Source organism: Solanum pennellii, chromosome 5 (genome assembly GCF_001406875.1).
Source record: "Solanum pennellii chromosome 5, SPENNV200".
Lineage (NCBI taxonomy): Eukaryota > Viridiplantae > Streptophyta > Magnoliopsida > Solanales > Solanaceae > Solanum > Solanum pennellii.
The window spans coordinates 40,757,979-40,763,863 of record NC_028641.1 but is presented as its reverse complement, the minus strand read 5'-3'; the positions used below and the strand labels follow the sequence as shown (position 1 = coordinate 40,763,863).

Here is a 5,885-nt window from a genome sequence, read left to right as displayed (position 1 = left end):
TCATGATTTTAAAGCATGAAATTAACATGATACATATTTTAGTTTCAGGACAAATTATTTGAGATATGATTTTGAGCAAAGTATCATACTTGATTCTTGTGGGGATATACTACTAACCATATGGTTGAGTTATAGTACTATTGATTTTAATTCTTTATAAAGACTTTACGTTTTATATTATTATTACAATAAATCTTTGTTTGAATAGATCATTGTGTTTTTGTATGTATGTTCATTACTTATATAGTAGACGATTTTTGGGTATGGGGTTGCTTAACTCATACGCGGAAGATTAGACTTGTCGGTTCTTATAAGTTATAAATTAAATGTTCACAATCAAAGAGGAAGTTGGACAAACATTTTGATGATTGTAACACAAGATTAAATATAATTCAATCTTAATTATGGAAATGGTAAGATTCCAACTTCTTGTGTTAGTACATTTTGCATGTATTTTTCGGACCAAATTGAGATATGTATTTAGGCTCTGAATTTCAATAAATAATATCTCTAGTCCATTACATGGGCTTATACTCTTAATCTTGATGTAGTTATTATGATCTATGTAGTCTATTAAAAGATGAGACTACATGATGAGTCAAAATATTTCTAATGGATTAGATAATAACAAATTACATTCATGAAATAATAATTAGTTGATAGAACCATGAAACAAAACACCCCTTTATATATTTATAAGTAGTCACATGAAAACCCTGTAGGTGGATTATATATTTATATTTGTCATGTGAATTAATTAAGAATAAAGATAAAGGATTAAATTAATCAATGATAAATTTTTCAGAAGTTTGATTTAATTGATTGGTGACGTTCTAACATTAGGAGTTAAATAAGTTGTAACGGAAAAAATTGAAATTAAATAGAGGAGTGCAGTTTCAGATTTTTAGGGGTACAATCTGGTGATTTATTATGATATGATTAATTCATGCTTTTTCCGAATTAAATATTATAGTTGGAAGCTTATGCTAATATATTTGTGGTCCCTACTATGCCTGATTAATTAATCGAGTTCGGAAAAGGGACGAAATGTTAGTATTTTTCATTTTAGGAATAAGTCATTTTTTACTTGTATTAGTTTAAAAGAGAATTTTTTTATCTACTTAAAAGAAGAAAGAAGAATATATTGCTATTATTTGTTTCCTTAGAAGATGAAAGAAGCAAATAATAGTGTTCAACGGTTATTAGTGGTTATTGATGCTGTTTATTGATTGTCGATTACCCTTGGTATTTGATGACTTTCTTTTTACACTTTTAGTATTGTTGATAACTATTGATCATGTTGTTAGATACTCTTAACAGTGTCAAAATACACTTAAAGGTATTTAATTGTTGTTGATGACTATTGATCGTGGTTGTTGGATACACCTAACAGTATTCAAATACATCTAAAGGTATTTAATGACTATTAATTATGACTAGAAACATTTCATCTTTCAAACATTTTTCATATACTGAAAAGCATAAATAGGGGTAGTGGTTCTCAAGGAAAGATTATCCTTTTTCTGAAATTTTATTTGCCTACACAAGACTTGATTGAGAGAGTTAGTCAGAAATTAGTAGAAGCCTGTAATCCTGGAGTCTCAGTCCCTGAACGAGTTGTGTGAAAGCTACAAAAGGTTAGAGTTTCACAATTTATTTAGTTTACATTATTATTCTATTATGTAAGTTTCTGATTCTGAATGAAGCTTCTGATGTGAATATTCTAACAATTGTTATCACGAGTCGTCTTACATATACTTATATAATGTAATAAGTGTGCATGATTTTAATACATATTTGATTAAATCTTTATATATCATGATGTTCTTTTAATGAACAGTTTTTTGTTGTTTACAAAAAAAAAATGTTTTTGTATTCCAGAGTTGTAAGGATTCATCCCTACTTCTAATAAATGATTTTAATAGCTAATATATGAGTTTGTATGTTGACACATGCCTTCTTCCCATTGTATAAACTTGTATATTATGATATTGTTACGTTTGCCTTTTGATTTGATGACTTTTTTAATTTTTCAACTAAGTTGCATGTTGATTAATGCACAAATATAAATATATATATACATATATATATATATATATATATATATATATCTTATCTTATTACCTTAAAAGTATAAACTCCTAACTTTAATATTGAATTACTATAATATCCCTTATTTAGGTTGTGACTTTTTCGATGAGTTATGACATTTCCGATAAGTTGTGATTTTTTTAAAGGATTACGATTTTTCGATGAGTTCTGGCTTTTCCAAAAAGTTGTTACTTTATCAATAAGTTGTGATTTTTCCAAAGAGTTGTGATTTTTTTAAAAAGTTGTGACTTTTCAAAAATATAATGACTTCTTGGAAAGGTAATGATTTTTCAGATAAGACACAAAAAAATATTTTTCATACTATCCTTTGTTGACTATAAATGGAAGGAATTCCTCTCATTTTTCAACAATAATTTTTTCTAACCATGCACTCTACTTCTTCTTGCATTTTAAATTTTTTTGTGTGATTAATTCTCCTTGAGTGAGTCTGAAGTTAAGCGGAATATGCGTCACCACTACTCTGATGAAGTAAGTCGGTATATTCCATAAGATGGATTACTTGAGGAAAATAATATAAATATAATCATTATTTCTTTTCTTAATATATACATTCGTATGTGATGTTTCATTATATGAAGTTAACGTGGTGTATCCTAAATTCATTTATTTTTGTTAACAATTTTTCATGTGATGTAGATATATGCTTCTGAATATCTTTTTTCAAATTTCATAGAACTGTCACGATTTATTTTCATGCTCAAGAGCAAAAAAAGACTATCAATGCTACTTATGTGATTTTGACTCTCAGAAAATTTGCTTCAAAATAGTTATTACTATATGAACATTGCCTTTTTGTTTTACTTATTTACTATTTCTTAATATTTCAATATTTTGGCGAAAAAGAATTTATATGAATTATAATAAAGTCAGTTGAAGTTTGTAAATTGTTTGTGTTATTTATTGCCGTTGAATGAGTACAAAGTTTAGCGGAATATGAGGTACCACTTTTCTAATTAAGTAAGTCGTTCTATCCTTAGAGTGTATATTTCATAACCTCGAGTACTTGAGGAAAATAATATAATTTTGACGATATCATAGTTACTTTTTCAGTTAATATATACTTTAGCATGTAATGTTCCAATATATGAAGTTAACATGATGTAGTCTAAATTCATTTGTTTTTTGTTGACAACTTCTCTTGTGATGTAAATATATGATTTTTAATATCTTTTTTCAAAATTAAGAGAATTGTCACGATTTATTTTTGTTGTTCAAGATAAAAAAATGACTTATTTATCAATTTACTTGTGTGATTTAGACTCTCAGAAAGTTTGCTTCGAAATATTTATTACTATATAAACATTGCCCTGTTATTTTACTTATTTACTACTTTTTAATATTTCAGTATTTTAGTCGAAGAAAAGTTCATATGACTTGTAATAACGTCAGTTGAAGTTTGTATTGGTTTAATTTTTATTATTTATTTAATTGTTAATTTTATGAGATATTATTTTCATTAATGCAAATATATATTTATATTTGAGTAGGTATTTGTATTTAAATTAAAGTATTATATATGTCACAAATGTATTATGAAGATAACGATTTTCTATTAAAGTATTATATATGTCACAAATGTATTATTAAGATAACGAGATCTTCTAACTTCGACATATATTGTCTTAAAATATTCCTAGTTCTTCTTAAAAAAACTCATAACAAATGTGAAAATATGTGAATATATAAAATGTAGTTGTCTCTTCACATGTTCATATGACATATCTAAATAATATAACATAGAATACACATGTAAAATACATTTGGTTAGACGAAAAGAAAAATATAAAAGAAATATGGTCTATGAGGTAGTATTAGTGAGATAGGCTGTATTAGTGAGATAAACTAATTTCATGATTAAACCTCATCAAGTTAAAATAAATGTGTACATATTTCCATTTAATTAATAAAATACTTCATTGACTATCTTCATAGGTTTGCGTGAATAAGGGATACATATGACGATCCACACTAAACATTCACAAATCTGCAATATTATTTTTTGCTAAGTTTATTATTCAAATATTTGCTTAAATAAGCAATACTATTTACTATACATTTGTTATATTAGTAATCGCGTGCAACACACGTGTTGAAAAACTTGTGCGTGTATATATATATATATATATATATATATATATATATATACACACACACACACACACCCGACTAAACATCACAAATTACTCTCTAACTGAGTTGGCTTGTCTAGTTTAAGTGGTATTATATACATGAACTTGCTCATATATTTGCTTGCATAGTTAAGTTTTCCTATCAATTCTAATTGTTCATTAGCATGATTATATGTGTCATTTTGTTCTTTAAAAAAACATATGTTACTAATGATCTGTTTCAAATATCTCTTAGATAAACTATGTCTCACTTCAATACTATGTCCTCTATATTGAACCAAAATAATCTGAAAGGTCCTAACTTTGTGGAATGAAAACAAAACCTTGATATTGTTCTAACATCTGAGGGTTTCAAATATGCGTTGGTTGAATAATGCCTCATTAAACAAGCAAATGATACTAATGAGGAGATAAAGGACTATAAGAAATGGGTTAAGGCTGATGAGATGGCAAGGTGCTACATTCTTGCCTCAATATTGAATGTCTTGCAGAATCTAAATCAGTGTATGACATCTACTTATGATATGCTCGAACCTCTTAAAGAGATGTTCGGAGAGAAGAATCGTGCTACCAAGCAAACTGCCATGAAGGCTATCTAGACCACCAAAATGGTTAAAGGATCCATTTTCAAGGATCATGTGCTGATCATAATGAATTATCTGCATGAGTTGGCGATACTTGCCGCTTGCTATTGATAAGGATTCTCAGGTGGAGATGATCTTACAGACTCTGTCGGACACTTTTCAATAATTTCTCTTGAATTATAATATGAACAAGATGGATTTATCTCTTGCGAGATTGTTGAATGAACTGAAACGGCAGAATACATTATCAAGCAACAAACGTCTCCCTCTGTAGCATACAAGGTGGGCAAATTTGTCGCTTCTTCATCTAAGTTGGCTAAAGCCCAGTAGAAGAATTTGTGCAAGGTTGTGGCACTCGGAGGTGCTACAGGTGGTGTGTCTAAGCCTGAGGGCAAGTGATACCACTGCAAGTATCCTGATCACCATAAGAGGCAATGCCACGACTATCGAGCCAAAATAAAGAACAAAGGTAATTCTTGTTTAAATGTCATTGAAACATGTTTACTGGTTGTTTCTACCCAATTATGGGTTCTAGATTCGGGATCCACTTACCATGTCTGCACTTCTTTGTAGGGCTTTCAGGAAATTTGGCGACTAAATGAGAATGTAGTTTGCATCTTTCAGGTGAAAGGGGAACAACACCAGTCCTAAAAATAAGAAATATCTTTCTGTTCTTTCAGTAGTTCCAGAATTATATTTTTAAAAGATGTTCTTTATGAACCCCTGATAAGAAGGAATTTGATTTCAGTTTCAAAAATAATGGATATTGGTTATGAAGTTTCATTTGTAAATAAATGTGTTGTTATTAAGTATGATAAGAAATTCTTCTATGGTGCTCCCAAATACTTCATCTCTTTGTATTTGAAGTCTCCCATGATATGCTACATCATAATGAATTAAATAGCATTGATATTTCTCATAAAAGAAAGCATATTTTTGAATTGAGTCAAACTTACTTATGACACTTACGTCTATGTTATATCAATATAAATAGGATTTTAAGGTTGATTTCTGATGGACCTTTGATTTCATTGAATGGGGGAGGGGGGGGGGGGGCTTT

The 5,885-nt window shown here is 28.6% G+C and overlaps 1 long non-coding RNA gene across 1 annotated transcript; it reads left to right on the top strand.

The window, feature by feature from the left end:
- The first annotated feature begins 2,064 nt into the window (after positions 1–2,064).
- On the top strand, positions 2,065–5,685 carry LOC114077296. The gene is made up of 2 exons (XR_003578449.1): positions 2,065–5,294; positions 5,399–5,685. It is a non-coding gene; the product is annotated as an uncharacterized LOC114077296 (long non-coding RNA).
- The last annotated feature ends 200 nt before the right edge of the window (positions 5,686–5,885 follow it).